Genomic DNA, 26096 nt, shown 5'->3' with positions numbered 1-26096 from the left:
TAGATGTACCTTTCGTTAATATTTACCTTGTATTTGATGATAATGCTTTCAGTTAAAAAAATGTGGCTGTTCTCAAATGTGAATTACTACAAACTGTAGTACATTTATATGTTTTGTTCTATTAAGTGGCTCGTAATTGCAAACACGAATATCGACAGGGCCTTCTCGTATCACACTGGTCATGGTGAAAACAATCAGTTCTGGAATGCAGGCCACCAGATTTCAAGTAATGTAAGATTTAAATTTAAAAAAGAAACTCTTTTTTGTTTTTTTGCGGTGTCCTCGTGGGCCACTGGTGAGCACGCTAGCCTCACAGTGCAGAGGTGCAGGTTTCGATTCCAGGTCCAGCCTTCCTGTGGAATTTTGGTGTTGTCCCCGCCCCTATGTGGGTTTTCTCCAGGTAAAACACTCTAAATAGTAGGCTCGGATCAGAAAATGGAAGGATCTTTTTCTTTTGCCTGTCATGTCATTTAGAAATTAATTTGGATACATGTGTTGTACAGTATCGGAAACAAATCCTGTTTGCTTTTAATCTTCAAATGAGACACACTGTTTGTTGTTGGTTGTGAGAGGCATACAGGCAGGTGAAAATCCGCATATGCCATTGAAATGCATTGGAAACAAAAATTAAAGTCAGAAAACTCTTTAGAAAAAAAAAAGAAATAGAGTGGGACACCAAACCCCTTTTTTTTTAAGTTTGAAAAATACGGAGCGTGCTAGGGGACATCACGAGAATATTTAACACTGTGATAAAATACAAATCCATTGTGTTTTATTGAAAAACTTTTGCTGTTGTAGCGCAACACATTTTCCATTTTTTTTCCTTACTTCGCAATAAAAATAATTATGGGAGGCAAAACGAAAGACTTCCACTTCTGAGTCATAGCTTTTAAGTCTATGGCAGCGCTCACAGAAGCCTTACTGATGATTTGGAGAGAGTTTTATGTTCTAGAGATGTCCCAGACATCACTTGCTTCGTGTTTGACACCCAAATCAAAATAAAAGTCAATCAAATCCCTCCATTCATGCCCCATTATGTGTTTATCGTGGTGGTCATGATAGCCAAGGCTCTTGCTAATTGACCCGGAAGTGGAATCTCTCGTATGCTCACAAATAATTGCCGTTATTTTGCTATATTTATGCAAAATTAATTGCATTACAATGCAAAGCTATTGCGTTATATCTACACAAAAGCACAAGGAGATCATGCAAACTCCACACAATAAATCCGAGCTGGGATTGCAACCCACAAAATTCTGTTTGTGGTAGACACTTGCTGGGGTCTGTCGATATAAACACATAATACAACCCCCTCCCCCAACACCCTCAAACCTTTGAGTTACTCCATCACCATTTCCAAAATGATCTGATGGAGATATTACCTAAAAATCTGGCAGGCTGTGGGCTGCTAACTAAATGCTAATATGTGTCAGGCATGCCTGAGGATTTATTACTCGCCATCTGCTCACCAGCGTACTGTACAATGTTGGCTTTGATCAGGACCACCCTGTTCATTTTTCTCAATTGCTCATTTGAAGAGGAATTAGCTCCAAGTTCTTTTGGCTCCATCCAAATCAGACCTCATCATTAGTATTCAAATGGCGAGTCATTGGTTTTGCTTTGGAGGGGGGGGGGGTGGGCGTAATTCACAGATGTTTTCAAACAACACGAACTTAAAACTGTGTCCTAATGCAGTCGGGCAGTCGGCACGGTACACCCTCAGTCGGTTGGCAGCCAATCAAACAATTATTCAAGCTCACTTTCACACCTACGGACAACTTAGAGTGTTCCATGTGCCACTCATGTTTTTGAAATGTGGGAGTAAACTGGAGTACCCGCAGAAAATCCACACAGGCACGGGGAGAACATGCAAACTTCACACAAGAAGGCCGGAGCCGGAATCAAACCCTGCACCTCTGCACTGTGAGGCGGAGGTTGACACCATGCCACCCCAGGAAACCATTATATCAGCGTAAACATATTTTCATATCCATCTTTTTTCTTTTCCGGTGTCTCATATTTTTATGTAAAAGAATGAATTTATAAATTGCAACTTTGAAGCAGGGAAACAGTTTGGCAAATAAAATGGCACATAACATAAAGTGGCACTACAAGAAAAAAACAAAACCATGACATTTATCCTTATGTTGTAAGTGCAAAAAGTGTGTCTTTACTACAGTTGCATAAAGGCATTCATTTAGCCAGAAGGAGACCAAAGGCATATTTTCTCTTTGAAAAGATTGTTGGAAATGGCATGTACCTGTATAGGTTGTGCAAGTCCTTGAGTGCGACTTGAACACAGTGTGACATTTAATAGTAGTCAACATAATGAACTAACCGCTTCTAAGTGATCTATATGGATCTGTGAGGGAAAATAGTGAACTTTGTGGAGAATTCCATCCAATCCATCTGTCTAAACAAGTTTATTCTAACATTTGTCTTCCCAGAGAATCTTCTCGGCCTTGGGGCGTGCCTAATGCCATTTGATGAAGGAGTAAAGATTCTCCATATCTTTTCGCCACTAAAAGGCTAATTGCTGTTCTGTAGTCAGATTTACAGCCTCCTCTCTCTCTTTTATGCGCCAGGCATCTGTAAGCCCTCACACTGCTGGTCTCTGAAGGGATGTATGTTATGATCCCTTTGTCAGGGAAATCAATCCTTATCAATTTTAAAGTTCAGATTTTTATTCCATTGCTCTCTGGGCCGCAAAAATGACTATTCTTGCTCTTTTTTCCCCCTCTACCCCCATGACTTGTTCCATCTGTGGCTGTATTGATTGTCTTGGTGCAGCTCCCCTGTGGATTTTTTCTTTCCTCACTGTGGCCTCTGGGCTGTTGTTCGCAAAGGGCCTCAAGACATGGCTGAGTTAAATAATGCTAACAAGAGCCAGAGATCTATCTCACTCTGGCCTCCCGGCAACATTAACGTGTTCTGGCGATTGTAGTGTCTCCGCTCTCTGGGAAGAGATCAATTAAGGTCAGAAATGGTTTACACTTTGGATGTGGGAATTTGACCTATCGCTTCAATATAATTTCACACATTTAGATTCACACGTATGCAAAATTTGGATAATCACCCATTTGCACTCCCAAAGTACAGTGTGCGCTTTTGATGTTTATCCATCCATTTTGAAAGTATCATTTTAAAGGATCCAAAAATGTACTCAAAATGGTCACTCAGGAGCATTTGATCAGTTTGATTCCTTCTTGGCAATCATCAATCAAAATGATAACGATGAAAACATTTAAATCAATCAATAATATTACACCATTTGAATAAAATAAGCAGCAAATATATTTTGTGTAAACTGCTTTCAGATATCCTTTATTTGTCCCACACTGGGGAAATTTTTTAAGATAAGATATCCTTTATTCGTCCTACACTGGGGAAATTTACAGCCTCCAGCAGCAAGAATGTATGTAGAAAGAAGAAAGGAGAAAGAGAAAAAAAAAACAACAAACATCTTTCAATTAAATACAATATGAACACAAATGGATAAATCGCAGTACTATTTACAATTTTCCTTCACATCATTTAATTATTATTATTATTATGATTGTTATTTTTTATTCATCAGCCTGACAGCAGTCGGTAGGAACGAGCGTCGGTATCTCTCCTTCTTGCAGCGCGGGTGTAACAGTCTCTGGCTGAAGGAGCTACCAAGTGCTGTCAGGGCGGGCTGGAGGGGGTGGGAGGGACTGGCCATCATAGCTTTTAGCTTAGTTAGCATCCTTCTGTTGCCCACCTCCTCCAGAGTGTCAAGGGAGCAACCCAGGACAGAACTGGCCTTCCTGACCAGTCGCTCCAGTCGCTTTCTGTCCCGGGCTGAGATGCTGCCTGACCAGCAGACAATGCCATAATGGATGGCCGAGGCCACCGCCGAGTTATAGAACAGCCCCCAGCAGCAAGAATGTAGGTAGAAAGAAGAAAGAAGAAAAAAAAAGCCAAACACCGTTCAATTAAGTGCAATATAAACACACAATGGATAAATCGCAGTGCTATTTACAATTGTTTTTTACATCATTTAATTATTATTGTTATTATTGTATTTAGTATTTTTGTGTTATTGTATTTGTAATTATTACACATCTCAATATCTCTCTCTTCTTTTTTTTTCTGTATCATAGCCCAAAGTTTTATTTCAACCAGCCCTGTTTTGGGTTCCTTTCAGGGTCAAGTCTTACTAACAAGACTTACTGGCATCCAACAAAGTTTCTTTGACTCTTTTTGTTTTCCAACTTGTGTCAGATAAACATTTGAGTGTTGAGGTAAAGAGTCTTTGACATCCACACGGCGTGTAAGTCATAGCATCGGTGTGTGTACCGTGTGTACAGTCGCCAAATAGTAAACTAATGGTTCAGCGCTAACTGCTCACTAAGTGGGTGGGACAAGGATGGCCTGACCTCACTGGCCTTTCCACCAGTCCCCTCTAACAGCTTTGGCCCCGAGGTCAGCTCAATTTCCCCATTGCTGAGTGGTCATTACGAAGCACAGCTTTGATAAATGCCCACACGGCTGCTGCTGCTGCTCCTGCTGGCCAAAAGCACTGCACATCTCCGAGGTGCAGAAATCTCCCGTGCACTCACTTGGCCACAAAAGAGGAAAACAAAAAAAAAAAAAAACGGGGGAAAAAAAGATGACGGAACATTGTGGAACTAACAGAAAAGTGAAATGGAGAAGACAGACTGAACTCATTCGAAATAGAACCCAAAATGGAAGATAGTAGCGTGCCTGTGTGGGGCTCATGTTGCCTCGCAACCAAAATGACATCCAATTCTCACTCAGACAAATAAGTACAGTGATAGCACATGATACTTCATAAGCAGGACATGGTCACAGTGGGAAACATGCTTACATAGAAATCCCAATATATAGAAGTGACAGGTCACCCACCAACAACAAAATCACATTGACACCTGAGACTTCTTGTAACAACAATTTTGAGATTGACACTTTGACATGGATAGTCCTTGCTCACAGCAACGTTTGGCACGATACAGGTTCCTTGATACGCACAGTGTGAATCTCTGAAATTGTTGAATGGTGGCATGCTATCTTTGTACTACAAACGTGATGTTGGTCATTATGTATGCCCGTATAAGATCTGTGCCAACCCTTTCAGTGATGCTGCAAGTCTCACGGCAACGCAGTACTTGTTTTTGTGTCACCTGAATTATCCATCCATCAATCTATTTTCCGATCCGCTTATCTTCACAAGGGTCGCAGTGTGTGCTGGAGCCTATCGCGGCCAGTAGGCGGGGGACACCCTGAACCGGTTGTCTGCAAATTAATCACACATATGAACAACCATCCACACTCACGCTCACACTCACACACAGCCTGCCATGCATGTTTTTGGAATGTGGGAGGAAACCTGAGTACCTGGAGAAAACCCACGCAGGCCCCGGGAGAACATGCAAAACTCCACACAGAGAGGCCGCAGCTGGAATTGAACCCGGGACCTCTGCACTGTGAGGTCCTGCACGCTAACCACTGACCACTGGGCCGCCCTCACCTGAATTAGTACAGCTAATATCAAGTAGTCCAGAGATTAGCCATTGATGTTAGATTTCCCTGGTTTCTTTCTATCATCAAAAAATGTGTATGTTTAGTTGAGTGGAGATAACATAGCTAATGTGATTTCATTTGTGACATTTTTATTCTCATTCGTGCAGCAGTGCAAGGCAAACGATTTATAATAGACTATTGACAACTATCGCAACGGCAGATGGGGAGGACCACAGTGTTGAGTCCTTGCGGTCACTCGCTGTGAGCACTGGAGGTTTTCGCTCGCAGTATCTTTGATGCCTGGGAGAAACCAGAACACCAGAAGATGCAAACGTTGGTTCTCCTTCATCGATCTGTCTGTAGAAAGCTTGCCCTTTTTTTCTCCCCTCTTGTTGTGCCACTGATATTGTGTCATTTCATAAAATTTCCGGTGACGCAGGTAACACGCCATGGTAGGTTAAGATATAGATTTTTTAAATACTTTTTATGAAAGTGAGATTGATGTGATTATTAGGGTGCAGTGTGCATTAACACAAAAAATATATTACCAACTTGCACAGAGACACACAAATGTTTGCTTGCTTTTTTTTTCCTCCGCGTCACTCCTCGCGATCGACTTGGGACCAGTCCAGGAGCTACCGGTCGATCGAGATCGACGTAATGAACACCCCTGCTCTATATTATTCAACTGGAATAGTGGGGCTGTGTAAATGTGCAGTGTTGTTCTCATTTCCGCACTTTAAAGTGACTTCCAACCAGCGCTTGTTTAAAACTACTTGTAACTTATGTTTTTTTTTCTTCTGCTTGGCTCTTCACGAAGGCGGACGCTTTTTTGCTCTGCTCCTTCTCCTGTCCCCCCCCCTCCCCCTCCCCCTGCTCACCACTCAGTCTATGTGCTGTCCTTGTGTCTTTTCCTAGCCTCCACAGTATTTTTCATCCTAAAAAAACAAACCATGGAATTGGTTGGCTGGTCTCTTCATGCAATCGACAAAATTTTCTCGACGAGAAGAGCAGGCAGTGGGGAGCCTGCTTGCCCCTCGGAACATTTGCTGCCGGGTACACCCTAGATCCATGGAGGAAGCGGAGAATGGTGCGCCTGTCAATGCTGTACATTGAGGAGGAGGAAGACATCTACGTTATCGGCCTTCTGATAGCTGGTATGCTGCAGTTTGGTGTTAGCAGTTTCCTGTTCTATTGCAAAATCCAACCGACGGCAGCGGCTTTATTGGAAGTGAAGAAGCTGCTGGTCATTCTCAATGGTCTAGCTCAGGGGTGCCCATTAGGTAGATCTAAGACAGGTCCCAAGTAGATCCGAGGAGTGTCGAGGAGAAAAAAACAAAACAAAAAAAAACCCAACCATTTGTGTTTTTGTACATGTTACTAATATTTTTGTGTTAATGTACGCTGCACCCTAATCATCCTCAGTCTCATTTTCACACAATTTTTTAAAAAAAATAAAATAAAGCAGGTAAATCTTAAATTTACGGTGGCGCGTGAGTACGTCACCGGAAGTTGTTTGCGCTCAGCAGTCTACAATTGCAGCTTGTGATCAGAGCTGTTGTGCTCTATCTCTTATCGTCATTATTCTCATTCAGAGTTTGCTTCATGTACAATTCACCGATGGCACGGGCAAAGAATAGGAATCTAGTAGGGCCCAGGGAAGCACTTTAAAACTGTACGTGTGAGCTACGATAGTTAACAGGCTGCAAAAGTGCATCGCATGCCTCAGTTTCAGGCTGTTTCTCATCATGGCGTTCATGTGTGCGTGTGTCTGCGCGTGCCGGTAAGGGTAGATCCCGGGAGGTTAGTTGATCGAAAACTAGATCTTCGGTCCAAAAGGTTTGGGCACCCCTGGTCTAGCGCGAATGTCCAACACTCAGACTCAAGCGGTGACTGAGCTCAACCGCAATTGCGGTTTTGGAGCGTCTCCGTACGATAGACAACAACATAGCGAAGTTGGAATTTTCGCTTCGAAAAGAAATTGAGGATTTGGCTGATCGGCGCCAGTGAAGGGATACAGCCACGGACTCAAGGCCACCTGAAATTGTTGGCGGCCGTCCCTCCAAAACAAACAACGCTATTTGGACCCCTTTTCCCTGGATGGAAGGTATGCACGGAAGCTAGTGCCCCCACCATCACCCCCTCCTTCTCGGCCATGGACTGATAAGCCGGGACTGTCTTCATGAGCAGACCTTGACGAAGCAGCTGCGGCCTGTTCACGCATACACAACCAGACAATCACACGCGCATACACATCCTTATCATCACCGTCTTCGTCGTTCCTATTCTTTTCCACCGCGACGTGGAATGATCTGCGGAGCGCTCGGTGGACCGTGCAGCTGGTCGGACGGGCCGCGTCGCGGTCGCCCCTCCCCCTTCCCATTCATCCGCCCCCTCATTACATGTTATGTCTTGTATCTTGTTGTAACTGTCATATGCTTATTTATGTGCTCAGGTCTTTTTTTTTTATCCTGGACTTTAATTATCCTCAGAAGAGGATAGTTCGAGTATGTTTTTTTTCCCTATCCCTACCTAGTGGTTTCCTTTCTGAACGCTGACTGTAAATGTCCCCATTGCTGGACAAATAAAGGATATCTTAATCTTATCAAGCTGTTGCATTGATAAAAATATGAAAACAATCACTACTTTGTTAAATGAACGACAGAACTCGACCTCGGTAAATCATGTGACGTTCACATTGATCTGTGCTTGCCTTGTGGCTGTAAAACGGTGGTTCTGATTAAGTGTGGTGACAAATGTAAACGCTACATCAGAAGAGCTCTCATATCGATCTACTGGGAGAATATGCATACATCATACAGGAGGACAGGAGCGAACCCAGAACCTCTGGACTGTGAGTCAAGCTGTGCTGCCACAACCTAACACTGGCAATAATCGAATAAAACTAGTACAAAATGTGTAATAATCTGTTGATTTTTTTCTTGGTGGCATGTGTACTGTACAATAAAGCCTAAGAATAAGATAAGATATCCTTTATTTGTCCCACACTGGGGAAATTTACAGTCTACAGCAGCTTGTGGGTAGAAAGAAGAATGGGTGTAACAGTCTCTGGCTGAAGGAGCTACCGAGTGCTGTCAGGGAGTGGGAGGGTGGGAGGGACTGTCCATCATAGCTTTTAGGTTAGCTACCATACTCTTGTTGCCCACCTCCTCCAGAGTGTCTAGGGAGAAGCCTAGGACAGAACTGGCCCTCCTGACCAGTCACTCCAGTCTCTTTCTGTCCCGGGCCGAGATGCTGCCTGACCAGTAGACAATGCCAAAATGGATGGCCGAAGCCACCACTGAGTTATAGAAGGTCTTAAGGAGTGACCCCTGAATCCCAAAAGACCTCAGTTTCCTGAGTAGGAAGAGTCGGCTCTGTCCTTTCCTAATCTGGGTGTCTGTGTTAGTAGACCAGTCCAGTTTATTGTTTAGAAGAACACCTAGGTAGTTGTAGGAGGTCAACCTCTCTTTGTCCATACCCTGGGTGCTCATCAGTGCAGGTGAGGACTGTTTCCTGCATAAATCCACAACCAACTCCTTAGTTTTCCTAGGGTTGATCTGGAGGTGATTCTGCTGGCACCAGTCCACAAAGTCCTTTATCAGTCCCTTGTACTCCCTATCGTCTCCCTCAGTAATGAGGCCTACAATCGCAGAGTCATTGGAGAACTTCTGAAGGTGGCAGTTTAGAATGGTGTGTCTGAAGCCCTTGGTGTCGAGGATGAACACACTCCAGTGCTAGGAATACTATTGTTTATGTCCTAACAAACATACATTTTCCTCTTATGCAAATATTACCATGTCAATCTGTCAGTCTGAATGTTTTTGTGCTTGCATGTGTGTTTGGAAGGGCAGAAGGAGGTAAAGAGCGAGTAAGAGGAGGCGGGACCATCATGGCAACAGATTGATTGTGAAATATTGTGGAGTCTGCCTCCTGCATCATGATATATTGGGAATTCATTCACTTGCTAATTACCGTAAATTAATAGTAGAGTTAAGTGTGACAGTTTTATTATTATTTTTTCTGTACAGATGAATGTGTTAGGGGGCGGATGGTGTGACACTGTTGACAAAATGTCTTACAGAACATTTCAAACCAATTTGTATCACTTCTCAGGCCATATCAGAAAGCGTAGAAAAAATATTGGTGTCATCCTTGCCCCTTGTTCAATCATAAATGTAGTGGTACAATTGTAAATCAAACCCAAACTATATATATATGTTTGGGTTTGATTTACAATTTCCTACAATGCTCTATACTGAGATTGGCTGGCCGGCATTGTCCTAGGTCTCCCCATTGTTCACCAAAAGTCAGCTGGGAAAGGGTCCATCTCACCCATGACCCTACAAAGCGCATGGATGGATGCACAATGCTTTGTAATTGATGCTAATTTTTATGAAATTAAATTTTCCCCATTGTTTTTCATACAAAAGTTGACACGTCAGATGTTCCTCCTCCATCTCAGACACACGCACACACACAATATTCTGTCCAAGCCTACCTATGGAGAGATCAGGGAGGATTTGTAGGTCTGTGAAGATGACCAAGAAAAACGTTTTCTAATCAATTATTCACAATCCCACAATCCCTTTTGGGTGGAGTATCGCATCGCACAGTTGACGCATTACACCTACACTGCCTCTGTCTCTCCTTCTTTCTCGCCATCACTCAATGTGCCCTTTTCCGAGCTCTGTGTCTGTTTCTTCTTTTCTCTCCCCCTCACCCCCCCAACCCCTCCACCCTCAATTCTGCAACGCCAGGCCTAATGCCCCACAGAGAAGGGCCAAGTTCTCGAGCAAGCTGTCCCTGATAATGGTGGCAATTAATAACATGTCATAATCCAGCAGGGAGAGTGCATGTGTGTGCTTGTGTGCAAGTGTGTATCAAGGCCATGAGCCAACCGTGTGTGTTTCGATGTGAACACGGACTGATGACAAAGGAACAGAGTGTCAGAGTTCCGGAATACTCTGGAACAGAATCGGATCCCTCAAACGTAGACAAGGATGAGATTTGACATAAAATGTCGTTTAATGAAAAATGCAATATCGACAAAGTACAACAAACGACGCTGGAAACAAAGAACCGGGATAGAATGAGAAAAACAAAAAGTGCTTGCAACATGCAAAGAAAATAATCACCCCAAAATCAATCAATACAATTAAGTGAACAAGAACATTGCTGAGATAAACACGATGACAAAAACACTACTTACAATAGCAAATACAAAACGTGACGAAATAATTTGGGGCCGAGATCAAGAACGTCGAGAATAGTGGTTCTTAACCTTGTTAGAGGTACTGAAACCAACCAATTCAAATGCACGTTCAAAAACCTGAAAATAAAAGCAACAAATACTTGACATTTAAGTTTGACTTCCTAACGGCTGCAGAGACTGTGGACAGATCAGATGTGGCCCACGGACTCTACACTGTCCAGATAAGATGTAAACGTTTACGTTCATCCATGTGGTTGGTGGGTCGGGAAAAATTAGCACCAAACAGCAACCTCCGTTGGTAATCTGAGAACCATCGCAAAACTTGATTAAAACCCTGCTCGATGCACCAATCATTGGCCAGGAACCATCTGTGACAGAGTCTGGTGTTTTGCAACGGTTAACCTGCAGAATGCATGATTATTCTTTTTTTTCTCATCTTCACAACATCCTATTTTGACAAAAGTCTTTTGGACTGAAATTGGAACAGCATTTATGTGCCATTTTCGGGCCAATATTTTCTGTGGCGGAATTTCGTTTGGCTCCAGCCGCCACTGTTCGTGAATACGGGAGTGGAAGCGAATCCATGTTTTCAGAGAAGAGAAAAGTGGAAGGGGGCGAACAGCTGCAAGTGTTGCGTTCATGTAATTTTTAGTGGACACAGGTGTTCTGCACATCAGAGGTCACCGCTCCATACACACATGAAGGTACACAAACACACAGATGCACAAAAGGCTTCAGAGTGTCGGTCGACTGCCAAGCCACAGGCCAAGTCGCACCACACTGGCACATATCTGCACATAGAGTTACAGCAAATAGAAGAAGCTTTAGCTTAACAGTTTCTTGAAGAAGCCACCGGCCAAATGAAAGGGCACAGGGTAATTCCAAGTATCATTAGTCCTAGAACACAAAAAAGCATGCATACAGTGATGACTGTTCTATATTTTCAGTGTGAGGTTGGACCTCAGTGTTGCTTAACAGTATTAGACTACTTGATTGAGTTTTTGTCATATTTCCTCAGAGTCTTGCTATTAATTACAGTATCTGCAAAACACGATTTGCAGAACCTGGAATATGACACTGAGAGTTTTTTTTTTAATCTATGGAAACCTGCTCTATGTTCGTGTTCCTCTGGCCAGGTGCACCAGCATGTCCAGACACTGCATGCTTGTTGCATTTTCCTTCGCCCCTGTGTAAACTGCAGCAGACAGGTGTGACTGCAAATGCCAGACCTTATGCTATAGAAACTCAATGATACAAACAGACAACATTATTTGGATGGGACATTGGGATTTCGTAGGAATGTTCTTGAAGTGAACATTTGAAAATGTAAATATTTATGGAGATTTAGGTGCGGAAATTGATCAGTTTTGCTACCCTGCCACATAATGTTGATAATTATTGTAAGAAATCATTAACATGATCAGTGTTTTTACATAGATCAGTGATTCTCAAAGTGTGGTAGGGGGACCATGAGTGTCATTTGAAAAAAACCAAAACAACAACTTGATTTTACAGTCATGAATGCTTGAAATTTAGCTGCATCATTCGTGAGACCAAAAGGTATGATAAGTATTACAAAGATCTAATCTGGCGAAAATGTGACTTCTTTGAAGGACTCAAAGGAGGGGTCGACGAGTGGAAGCAGATACTTATTCTTGATAGTGATGTCATTTAGTCCTCTAAAGTCGATGCATGGTCGTAGGGTCTTGTCCTTTTTGTCCACAAAAAGAAAATCCAGACCTAAGAAGAGAGGAGGAGCGACGGGTACCGCCAGTGATGTACTTCTTCCATTGCCTCCCTCTCGGTGCGTGACAGGTAGTAAAGTCTACTCGAAGGCAGGGGGCCTCCAGGGAGTAAGTCGATGGCACAGTCATACGGTCGGTGAGGGGGAAGGGAATGTGCCCCAGACTGAATAAACTGATAAATACAGCTTTTATTTTACTTTTATGCGCAATGCATTTCAATTGATTAAATATCTAAATCCAGTTTTTTGTTTTCATTATGCTGTACACCATTTTGAAGAATAAAACCTCTCCCTCATTTATGATGAACACCTAGGCCTACTACGTGACTGTATTTTAGTCTTGGAGAGTATTTTTTGAAGTTGTACTTGGCATAAAGGGCAAGGTTTGAGAACCACTGACATAGATTTATGTTGTACAAATTTGTTGCGTCACAAGTGTGTGTGAGACACACATTTTTAAACAACCGCAATTTTGCTCAACTGTCTTTATAAATGTATAGAGGTGTTTACATTTTAAATTAATATGTCTTCACCCTTCCATGTCGCATCAGTGGTGAGCAAACTTTAAAACCAGCCCATGGGCACAACGTTGGCCGCTCTAACCGATTGCACCTTTTTAGTGAGGGGAAGTGCAACTGAAATGAAAAGGCCTGCAAAACCAAACAGTGGACATGAGAGGCATCAGTTAATTGTTGAAATCTTGCCAGCAAATTCCTTCAACCCAACAGTTAGTTTATTACTGTATTATTTTTATTTACCTCCTTTTGTGGTGAGATAAAACATAGTGAATACTTCAGACAAGCAATGAGTTCTCCTGAGATGACTCAGCCATTTAAATCTGAAGGCAATGCTGCTTATTAGAGAATTGTACGCGAGGAGGACCGGCTTGTCATCTTCTTGGTAATGTAAAACGCAGTCCCACAAAAAATATTAGACCATGTTGCACCACTTCAGACTTTATTACTTCATAAAGCTACTTTGAAGGATTCAATGTGAAGCTTTGACGGAGACATTGAAAAAAAAAATGTTTTCGTTGCTACACTAAATGTCATACCTCGTCATGGTCGCTTACCATTCTTACTTCAGGAGCAGCAATTCTCCATCCTACCATTCCCATCTCATCCCCATTGACATATCTTGTGGAAGACTTGTATACTCATGGAACAGTTCCCCTCCTCTTTGTATGAAGAGTCCTGCCCCTTCATCTCACCATATCATTGGGGGTGTTGATTTAGTTACCTGCTACCAGCAAAGATGCTTGTGAGGCTAAGATGCCCCAGTAGGCAACGTTTACAAACCTCTGGCAATTTGTACACTCCTATTAGTGACCACGGGAGGTACATTAGTAACTGTCATTGGGCCCTGCCCGATGCACTGCTCTCATGTGACCCAATTCATTGCGTTGGGTGTGTCGCAATGGCAGTGATATATACTCGCTGGGATTTTACTGATGCATAATCACTCACATCTCTCACAAGCCACAGTTATCTTAACTTCAATAGGCTGAGGAAACAATGAGTGTACACTGCACATAAGCTTTCAAAGAGGTTATGGTGAGGGAGTGGGGTGCATAGGTGTGTGGATAAGGGATGGTAGGCCTTTTGCCAGAACATGTCAACTTTTTCACCCCCTGAATGGCATCAGAATCAGAATCGGAATCATCTTTATTGGCCAAGTGTGTAGAACACACAAGGAATTTGTCTCCGGTATAACATGCTGCATTAGTATCACCGTAAACAACAAAATCATTGAACCATTTTAGAGTAACCAGTAGTTTTGTAGTACCATTTTGTAGTACAAGAAGAGTGACTACGTCAGTGACTGTTTAAGGAGTTAATGGCTAGAGGGAAGAAGCTGTTTAAGTGTCTACTGAATTTGGTGCGCATGGATCTGTAGCGTCTGCCTGAGGGGAGTAGCTGGAAAAGGTGGTGGGCAGGGTGTGGGGGATCCAGGAGGATTTTCCATGCCCTTGTCTTGATTCTTGCAGTGTGCAAGTCCTCAAGCGTGGGTAGGGCGGTGCCAACGATTTTTTCCGCCGTCCTAACTGTCCGTTGAAGTCGGATTTTGTCCTTTTTTGTGGCGGCCCCAAACCAAACCGTGATGGAAGAACACAGGATTGATTCGATGACTGCCGTGTAGAACTGTCGTAGCACCTTCTGTGGCAGGCCATGCTTCCTCAGCAGCCTCAGGAAGTACATCCGCTGCCGGGCCCTTTTCAGGTTGGAGATGGTGTTGACTTCCCACTTCATGTCCCGGGAGACTGTGATTCCCAGGAACTTAAAGGTCTCGACGGTTGACACAGGGCAGTTGGATAGTGTGAGGGGCAACTGTGGAGAAGAAGGTGGAGAAGTTTTCTAAATTCATGAAAATGTCCATCTTTGTTTTTCACAGGACCAATTTTTTTTTTCTTTTGAATGAGAGGCAGAGCGCATCGTAACCGATGTGTGGTCAATGGCGAAAACCCGGAAGTGAAGGCAACTAGCGGCAATGAATAGCAGTAGTTGGGACAGGAGTCTCGAGCAAGTGCATTAATTTACAAGCCTTAGTTGCAGAGAAAATAGTTTGCTGCTAATGGGATGGAATGAAGCCGCAATATGAAATCCCGTTCATTTGACTGTGTTTCACCTCTGTGGTTGAGGTGCGTTACTCTTATGAATCCCGAGCTAAGGACAGTGACGACACACGAAAAAGGTCACAGTGTATAAAGCTCAAACTTAAATATTTCTAAATCAAATAAAGGTGCCGGTTAAAGACCTCAAAGCTCATACACAGAAGAACACAAAAAAGCTGTCCGAGGAAAATATCTGTAAAGTTGACTGAGTTCCTTATTGGACCCAGGAACACATGATGCAGAAGAAAATTATGAGGAAGAAGGCTTTTTTTTTTTTTTTAAACGCAACATTCCTAGTTCTACCTATCGCAGTATATAGTGAAAACCTTCGGTCATTTTAGTTTCTGAATGTTCTTAACGCAAGTCTGAAGTTGCTTGATGCGTTGTGGCTTGCTATCAGGGCAGTGTGCCAATCAGAGACTTGACTTCAGATGACCAGAGTGTATCTTCACTTTGTCCTCCAAGTGATGAAATGTCCATTACCCACTTATAATGTACGCCTAGAGGCAGGTTGAGACAATGCATTCCTCTGCCAAGTATTTCTGTTGATTTGATTTTTTATTTTATTTTTTATATGCTCATCATCACCCCTCAAGGGGATATTCAGCTCACAATCTGCTCTATATTTGTGTTAGACCCCACACAGTGAACAAGATCATACACACGCAGTCTTGTAACGGAAACTGTGCTTCACTCTTGCCCAACCAAGTCGATCGCGATCGATCGGTATCTATGACTTATTTTTGTGTTAGCGTACACTGCACCCTCAGCATCATATCAGTTTCACTTCCACAAAAAAGTACTGAAAAAGTAAAACAAAATTAAAAAAGCAGGTCACCTTTAGCCACTGGTTGGCAAGTGACCTCCATCACCGGATGTGGTTAGTGGTCAGCAGTCAGCAATTGCAGCTTGCGATCAGAGCTGTTGTGATGTTTTTGTTGTTTTGTTTTGTTTTGTTTTTTTCTCAATCAATTTGTGTCATCTGCAATTCACAAATGGCCCTAACAAAGAATGGAAATCTGAAGTGCAAGCAGAAGCATTTTAAAACGATCCACGTGAGCTACGATGGTCATGTTCATGCAATTAACACGCTGCAAAAGTGGGTCGCATACCTCCGCGTCAGGTCTCCCACTGAGGCAGGCAGTGATTTCCTTTTCACAAACTATTTTTGTGTTACACTCATGTCAGGGGCCGTTATAGCTGTTGCTCATCATGGCAGGCGTGTGTGCGTGTGCATGCACGCGTGTGCATATGCGTGCATGTGTGTTTGCGCGTACGTGCGGGAACAGTCAATCGCGAAGGTTGTTTGGCTTGAAAAGTAAATCTTAGGTCAAAAAAGGTTGTACACAGCTGACCATTAAGTCTTGCTTATGACAGAAGTTAGAAATCAGACAAGCATCTCGCGAGTATTTTTCAATGTTTAACATTTTAATTGTGTTACTCTTAGTCTTGTGTTACTTTTACTCTTGTGTTACGGTTTCAGAGTCTAAGTCTGCACAGATGAGCTACTGTTGCCCCATGATGCCGAATTGATTAGGTTTATATCAAGAGACATGTTTTTTTTTTCCCAACCCTGTTCAGTTCAGCCCTTATCATGGACTCAAACTGCAATGTTAATATTGTGGAGGACTTTTGAAAATGGTCAGTCAGAAAGATCTGAATTAAGATACTCTTTAGGGTTGTAAAAGACAAAGAGAGATTGATGCACACATGCATTCTCGCACTATGATTTTCTTTTGTTGCATTATTTTATGTTTTCATTCATTTGTATCTTCAGCAATAAGTAATCCTAGGCATGGTTGTACAGGAAAGAAAACATGCCTCTCCCCCCATCAACCACTGCTAGATTAAAAAGAAAAAAAATCCATGAATCAATTCATATTTATTCCAGACAATTGGACAGGACTATAGATCAGTGGAGGTTATGTTGGCTAAATGGACACAAGATGGAAAAGGCTGTCTGAGGCAAAACTGTCCCACTGATTGTCCCTGGCCAGGATTACTCTCCAGCACAGATATGAAAAGCGCTCCTCTCTACCGTCCATCTTCACCAGGCTCAACATTCTTGTCGACAAAGTACATTCTGCTGTGCCGTGCCTCCTCTCATTCCTTTTGCTGCATGTTTGTTATTCTTACGGCATGGTGGACAGCAACCGTGATGAAAAATGCATGAGATTCATTTTGCACCCTTTCTGACCTCCAATGTAAAACCACAACCTCCGCCCCACCGAGCCGCTTCATCCCAGACCCTTCATCCACGCCGTCTCTCTATTGCTCTGCATTGCGTAGCATAAATCAAATCACACGGGACTCGCTCTCTCACTCTCTGGCTCCCTCCTCGTCTCTCTCAACCTCCAGAGTCATAGCCCATCTCTCCGTGTTACATTGTATTCACAAATTTAGTGGCGTTGTAAATAGATAAACACAAGCAACATTTATCAATGCAACTTGCAGAGAGGCTGTGTAATAAGAACGCTGGACCCGTGGCCAGGGATGTCCGTTCACCTTGGGATAAATCCATCGGTGTGACCAACACAGGCGCAGCACAGTGGTCTGACAAATCGCCCCAGTCAGTCTGTGGCTTTGCTGGGCCTTCCCCCTCAACGGAAAGGATGGGACCTGTCAAGCGTGGCCAGATTAAAAAGTATACTCTGAAAGAAATGATTTGTTATTAAAGAAAGCCTCAGTGGGAATTTCTTAGAGTGGGAACAAATATGGGTGACAGGAGGTGGGAAAGCTGTGTTTGCGCTTGACGTCCAGAGAGCTGTTGCCAATCTTTCTCGCTGTCTTCCTCTTTCCGAAATGTTATTTTAACTTAGTGGATGTGCACACATTATGACTTTATGTTATGATGTCTGAAAAGAAAGGGTTTTGTTTCACCCAATCTTAACGTCATAATGATTGCAATGTTCATCCAATGCAGGATATTATTCATTCTACACACTGGACATTGCCTGAGCTACATTTGATTCGATTTAAAACATGCTCAAGAGCATGGGTTCTCAATCGCTGTCACATGGAGACACACATTTTCCTTTTATTAATAAGTTGTGACTTCCTTAAATAGAAAATGTTTAAAAATAACCTTTAAAAATGTATGTGCCGCATCAAGTGCATCAAATTTTTACGACACATGTTGCAAGTATCTTCTGGAGCACCTACCGGTAATTAAGAAACTGATGATGACCATGATAACTGCAAATAAAACTTCTATTGTTTATATTGACATTGCAACGATGAAATGTCGAATGTCTGCAACACTACAACTTGTGGAATCGATGCTAATTTTTACTGTCTGCGACCCACCAAAAATGGCATGGCAACAATTGGTTGAGAGTCATTGCTCGAGGGGAAGGTGTTCTAAAACGTTTTGTACAAAGTACCACTTAAAAATTTCTTCGTTCTCCAAGTATCACCATCATAATCAACCATAAAAGACAGTAGTGTGGTAGGCCTCAGGGTCTGATTTCGTCAAGGTTTGCATTTGATTGCATCTACAGATGTGGAAGGCGATTTCATACTATTGAGAGTAACCCGGATTGCATCTGCCAAATTCACAAAATTGTGGCACAGTACCATTTGTGAGCTGTGGTCGGAGTATTTTCGAGGCGATTAATTTGACAAGTGCAATGCGATTAATCAAGCCTGAGATGTATTGCAATGGCTGATTTTGCATCTTTGAATAGTCCGTCTGAAAGGCAGGTGCAGAGCAGCACACAAAGCAGTGCAACTGTAGCACATGCAAAATGAGAGGTGGCAGGGTGAACTTGTGTAAACACATTTGGGTGGTACGGTAATCCACTGGTAAGCATGTCTGCCTGTCAGTGCAGATGTCCGAGGTTCGATTCCGAGCTCTGGCTTTCCTGTCTGGAGTTTGCATGTTCTCCCTGGGCCTGTGTGGGGTTTTTCCGGGTACTCCAGTTTCCTCCCACATTCCAAAAACATGCATGGAAGGTTGACTGACCACTCTAAAATTGTCCCAAAAATGTGATTGTGAGTGTGAATGTCCTTTTTGTCTATGTGTGCCCTGCGAGTGGCTGGTAACCGGTTCAGGGTGTACCCCGTTTGCTGTCCGATGCTAATGGATGGGCGGTTGGATGTGGTGGGAAATCTCGTGGCTGAATCGTGAAACATAATGGGCCCGAACACTCGGTGTAAGGGTGAACTCTCCCAGCACGTATGTTTTCAAATCTTCATATCAGATCTCATCTGGTTGGTCATTGAGCTTTGCCAAAACCTGAGGGTACACTGACTCAAGGATGGATTCCAGCACATAATTGCCCTTTGTTTGTTCGTCAGTCACCTTGCGTTGATGAAATTGTACTCCAAACATTGTGGCGTGTCGAGTCGAGTCGTAAAACGTTTGGGGTCACCTGTTGCAACGATACAAAGTGAATGCGTAGAGAGCTGTATTGTCACTGACTTTATTTAACGGCAGTCATTATCTATACCTGTATACCGGTGAGATGGAAGAAATGGACGCAAGAGTCTTGGAGCAATCTTTTTGGTCAGCTCTCTGGAACGCTTATTGCAAAAACACTAGGCCCTGTGCGGGGGAAAAAAAAACTCTACATTGCCAAGCTTCTTAGTGTCTCCTGATTCATGTAATGATGATCAAGGATACTGCCGTTTGAAGGGAAAAAACATTTCACCAATTAACACATAGATTTTGCAGCCTTAGGTAAATTTGGGAATTTTTCACAAGGATACAAGACAAGAAAATAATTGAACCAGCAATCTTGTAATTGTTGTCAAGAGTGCGATTGACCAGCAGAATAATATATGAAGTCACAACAAAAAAGTAAGCATGAAAAATGCATTATTGTCATCATTCTGGTCAGTAGAATTGCACCCCCCCCCCCCCCCCCCCACACACACACACCACTTTCCCGCCCTTGCTGTTCGTGATGATCAAACCTGAGGCCCTTCGGTCACGGCCTCTCAAAGGATTTAAAGGATTGTAATAGCTTTCTATAAGGACACACTCATTGTTTCAGGACTTACAGGTTATGAGGGACCAGCTCTCGGATGTTTTATGATCCCTTTTCAGAGTCTACCCGTTCAGAACATCAGGAAATCTGTTCGATATATGACTTCCCATTGTACTGACAGCATGGTTAAGAACAGGACCAGGGCTGAGAAAATAAACATTATTTCTCTGTGGTTTTTCTGACGTTTGTCGTTGTAGCCTGAGATTTAGTGATACTTTTGCACATAACAGTCTGCAAACGCATTGCTGTAAATTATTTGAAGGTTGCGGGTATGCACAATCTTGCTGACAGAAAATATTCAATGTTTTTTTGTTTTTTTATCTTTTTAAACTGTGTGTGTGGTGTTTGGCTGAGAGACATATGAGCAAAAAGTGCAAACAGCCATGCAGTTATAGTACCTCAAGTAGCCATTCTCTACTCCTGTCGCATCTTCTGAAAACTTTTGTAAAAGACAGAAAGACGAACCGATTTGGTGTTTGCACTGACTTTTCATTCGATTCATTCAAAATGTATGAGATATGAACGGTTAGACCTTTACATTGGAGACAATGTTGGCATTTTCTCCACACACCAGCTGTGCTCTCTGCTTGTGCAAGAATGAAAGCAGAGACTATGTGACCTCCTTGTGCTCCTGTTTTGTGAGAACAATAATGTGCCTTTTGGACGTTAGTTTCTTTCTTATCTTTTAGAAGGACTGAAAACAACTAACAATCAAGAGATATATATGAAAGGGAAAGAAGTCTCATCTGTGCAAACATCCACTTAAAACATATCCATGTTTATTGCCCTTTTGGAGCTAGACAAACATTTGCTCATCAAAGCAAGCTGTTTGAAGATGAAATTCACGGTAATGTTTGACGGCAGTGAGGTGAGGAAAAACAGGAAAATATTTGTCATTTCTGGGTTACTCTGAAAGCTTGAGGCCTTTCAACTAGCACGTGTGTATCCAGCCCAGACACTCGTCTTGACACATCCGTTCATTCACTAACCTATGCACACTGGGACAACACAGCTGGCAGAAAGGGGAGAGGTTATAGCATTGTACAGAAACACACGTAAACTTAAAAAAAAAAAAGCCTGTTTCAGGAATGACAAATTCCAAAAATGGTATCTGTGTGTATTGACGGTAAAATAAGTTATCTCATCCCCACCCCTGCCAAAAAAAAAAAATAAGTATATATTGTCCACTCCACTTTACGAGGCACAAGTCTCCACGTTACGTCATGGGATATTTGAAAGGAAGGTCTCAACCAGACGGATATTTTAAAACTTTTAACAACCTTAAATACTGGTGAACATTTTTTCCCCAAAAAACTGTTTCACAAACGGCTCCCAGAATAGTCTTTGCTCAATACGTCCGGTCTGCACATCCTTGGCGTAAATGAGGAGTGACGTTGACGTGTACGCACTTGAAAATGGAAATATGCCCTACAAGAGTGTGTCACACGGTTTTAAAACAGCTGTTTTGATGAATGCAGTGCATGGAAACGCAGATCTGAATAAATCATGTCATGTAAATGACATTTTCATGATCATTCCATTTCATTCTAATAAGAATACAACCATCATGACTGATCTGAACAATCAGTATGAGCGCAACAGTTTCATTCAGAAATGACGAGGCTATCGGTAAACATATTGGCGGCTTGAGGCTTGTTAGTAAAAATCCATACATTAACCACATTACAATTTTAAAGCCACACGGTTCAAAGTGTGGGGGGGAAAGAGTAGCCACTTCTCGTCCCGAGATGATGTTACTTTAATTCATTATTCACTTGTAATTCAATAAAGCTCATAGCTGTGAGGACAATCATTATCATCCATACACCCATTTTAGGGACAATTATGAGTGTTGAATCAGCCTGCCATGCATGTTTTTGGAATGTGGGAGGAAACTTCAGACTGAAGTTTCAGAAACCGGAATACCCGGAGAAAGCCCACACAGGCATGGGGAGAACATGCAAACTCAACACAGGAAGGCCAGAGCTGGAATCGAACCCGGTACCTGTGCACTGTTCGGCGGACATGCTAACCAGTCGCCCACCATGCCGCTATGATTGCTCTGATTATTATTATTCCTATTATTAGACGTATTATTTCATTAACAGAAGGGAAGCAACCATTTTTGTCTCCATGTTCATTTGTGATTAACATTCGTGGAGTTTGTGCCTTTTTTCATCATTTCATCCATAAATCTTCTATAGATGTCCTTATTAGTGTTGTGGATTAGCTCGAACAGATCCCATCCACCTAAGCAAGTAGTGGAGTACACCAAGGACTGGTTGTCAGTCAATTTTAGAGCAAATGTTGACAGCTTTCAGTCACCCTGTTTTTGGAATGTGGGCAAAAGCTATGTTGGCCGGAGAAAGTACGCACAAACACACAGAGCCCATGCAAACTCCATCCCTTAATCTTGTTTTTTTCTTGTTTTTTTAGTCCCTTGTCTTCTCTAAAGGTTTTTCTACTCTGTCATTCCGTCGGTCTCTCAGTAGCAGTGTGCTATACTGTATGTGTTTTAGCTCCAGAGGTTCTTTGACGGTTTTGAAGCATAATTACTTTTTTGACACTGCGGTAAACACAATTTGATAGCTGCTATATAAACAGCGCTATAGAATAGAAGCAGCCATTGACATGATTAATGAACGATCATTTTAGCATGTAGCTAACTGCATAATCACTGCCAGTGGTGGTGAGTAATAAACTACATTCTAGAGCTGTCAAACGATTAAAATATTTAATCTAATTAAAAATGCAACTGTCATAATTAACTCAAATTAATTAAAAAATTAATCATGATTACTCACACATTTTTTATCGTTTCTGAATTTCCTTTTACATTTTTGTCCTATTTTTTCCCCATTTTAATGCTCTCGTCAACATGGAATCATGAATCAGTTTTCTATGTGCCAAATGCAAATATTTACTGAAATAACAATTTTGATTTTCAATTTTACATGAACATTTTTCACTTGGTGCAGTTATTCACACATAATCTCTCACACAATATTACTGTCCATCAATAATGGTGAAAAAAATATTTTCTCACACAACAGCTGCTTTAACAGCTTTTTTAATGAAATCAAAACAGAGCAATATAACATTATAAAGTGCACATCTAAGGTACACTAGTACGCAGCCTATAGTGGATTTAAACCATGGTTGTATACTTCATTTTTCTCAAGTTTGCTTTCAACACAGCAGTCTGTTTCTGTATGTTTGTTGAAGAATAACGAGACACCGGACACTAGTGTTCATTATGTGCCGCTGTATTCGAAACTGCCGGCCGTACAAACAAGCACAACACTTCCCAAATGCTGCAGGAGCAAACCATTCTGAATGGGGGCGGGGGGTTCACTCCCTCTGACAGAGTCAGGCTATGTTGATTGTGTTGGTCCTTCTTGCGCGGAAGTCTCTCTACGGTTTTGTGTAGATCTCATTTCGAATGACTACACTTGGTTCGATGACAACAATGGAGACATTTTACTTTCGCTAGGTCGCTACCACTGTAGCGCACTGTCACTGTCAGACGACAGACGAACACAGAGAAGCTCCACCCGCTCTATTTATATGGACACAGCACACTGTAACCTTCCACACAAAATAGTTCCAAACAAGTAACAAACGCGTCAGTGGCATACATCGTATACCTGTATGATACAGAGAGAGAGAGAAGAACAGATAACTTTGGTCTTGTCAGTGGAGCAATATGATGACTTTTTAAATGTAAACTTTCCATTCATAAACTCTTTAAGTATCTGTTTTCGGTGTATCGCACTGCCGTGGCTGGCAAAACAGACTTGGGCGTGGACTTCTGCAGCGCGCTTGTTCTTTTGTTTCTGGTGTATTTATAGAGGCGGCCCGGTAGTCCAGTGGTTAGCACGTCGGCTTCACAGTGCAGAGGTACCGGGTTCGATTCCAGCTCCGGCCTCCCTGTGTGGAGTTTGCATGTTCTCCCCGGGCCCTACTTGGGCGTGGACTTCTGCAGCGCGCTTGTTCTTTTGTTTCTGGTGTATTTATAGAGGCGGCCCGGTAGTCCAGTGGTTAGCACGTCGGCTTCACAGTGCAGAGGTACCGGGTTCGATTCCAGCTCCGGCCTCCCTGTGTGGAGTTTGCATGTTCTCCCCGGGCCCTGTGTGGGTTTTCTCCGGGTGCTCCGGTTTCCTCCCACATTCCAAAAATATGCATGGCAGGCTGATTGAACACTCTAAATTGTCCCTAGGTGTGAGTGTGCGCGTGGATGGTTGTTCGTCTATGTGTGCCCTGCGATTGGCTGGCAACCGATTCAGGGTGTCCCCCGCCTACTGCCCGGAGACGGCTGGGATGGGCTCCAGCACCCCCCGTGCCCCTAGTGAGGATCAAGCGGTACGGAAGATGAATGAATGAATGAATGCTTTTTCAACCGTACATACTCGTCACTAAATACTGTCATTTCCAACTAAATACTGAGTGCAAGTACTTTTGCTACCTTGGTCACTGAACCTAACTTTATGGGCTAACATTAACCCTTCTACTAAGGTGTTCACCATTCTTGCGTTTCAGTTACAGCCATTTAACTCGATTACTCGCGCCTTATAACACTGTTAAACTCCTTAAGAAATATTCCTAGAGAATAAGTGAAGCACAAACGTTTCTCTTAAAACACGTTCTGGTAATTAACAGTAGTCCGAAATGTGCTTCTGATCCTCTGAGCATTGAAGTGCAAAATGGTAGCAGACAATGACATGTTGACAAGAGCAAACCCATTATCTTCAACCTTCAACGGCAAAACACCACAGTGAGCAACAAGACTATAATATCCGTCCTCCCTCACTTACCTTGGGCTTATTAGCCTATAAAATCATCACATTTGGTCCCTCTGTATTTGTTTGATTATAGTTTCCCTCCATGCCAGTGAAAAGATGTGAGATGTTATGTTACACCCTATTGATTACCGGTCTTAATTAAAAATTTAATTAAAGTTTTTTTTAATGGTCTGTGTTTCACTTGTGATAATCCTGTGGTGTGAGGAGACTGTCTCCTGCATAAATCATGCATTTATTTGCAGTGGCTGCCCATCAACAAATACAACTGTGTACATAAAATTTTACTAACATTGATTTTGAAAATATGAATATGACTTTAAACATCGGCGATGCATAATTCAATTTAGACCCACAAAGCATAAAATCCCAATGCTATAACTCAGTTAATGAACAGGAAAAGTCCATTACAGACCTATCAGCGGGCGCATCATCTGAATCACATCCGCCTGATGGAAGCCGAATCATTTACTTTGAGCTGCACTGACGACTCCTTTAATAACAGCAGCCAATGTATTGAGAAAGTAATATGAGCTCAGATGAATGGGTGATTTTTGTTCTGTATCGCAAATACAAAGGATATTATGCAAACCAAATTTAAATTTGATTTCCGCCCTGCATATCCATCACGTGCATCGTTCTGTGGGAATCATTTAACATGATAAATAACCAGTGGCTGTTAATGTAAGCTTATGTGAAGGTCGGGGAGCTGAAGAGAAATGGATGCGGCTCTCTTTAAACACTTTTTTGTTCGGCTATAATGGAGCTAATTCTCCAGTGTTCAAGTGTGGTCACGGTGTAATTTGCTGATATGATAAACCTTTGCCAATTTATTGGACAAACTGTTTCTTCAGTTTCAGATGCGGCCACGTTGGCTTCCACTCTTTATTTGCTCTCAGCCCAAGAAGTGTGTCTGTACTTAATTCTACCTATGATATGTTCTAAGTCGAGGTGGAAAAGCAGATTTATTTCATATATGTGGATGGAACAACGTGAAACTGAATCTGGGGAAAAGTCTGAAGAAACCAAAGGAAATAAGATGACGGAGACCCATAATTGAGCAAGGCGGGGTGGGGGGGTGGGGGGGGGGGGTCTGGGGGGACGCTTGGCATAGACAGACAAGGCTCTGTCCTGGCTCATCTGTACCCTGCAGACTCTGTTAATTAGAGGAATGTGAGTTTTAAATGAAGTGCTGAGTAGCGTGGAGCGGTAATGAACAGAGATTGGC

This window comes from Hippocampus zosterae, chromosome 8 (assembly GCF_025434085.1).
Source record: "Hippocampus zosterae strain Florida chromosome 8, ASM2543408v3, whole genome shotgun sequence".
Classification (NCBI taxonomy): Eukaryota; Metazoa; Chordata; class Actinopteri; order Syngnathiformes; family Syngnathidae; genus Hippocampus; species Hippocampus zosterae.
The sequence above is the reverse complement of the archived record's forward strand: the minus strand, read 5'-3'. Positions refer to the sequence as shown.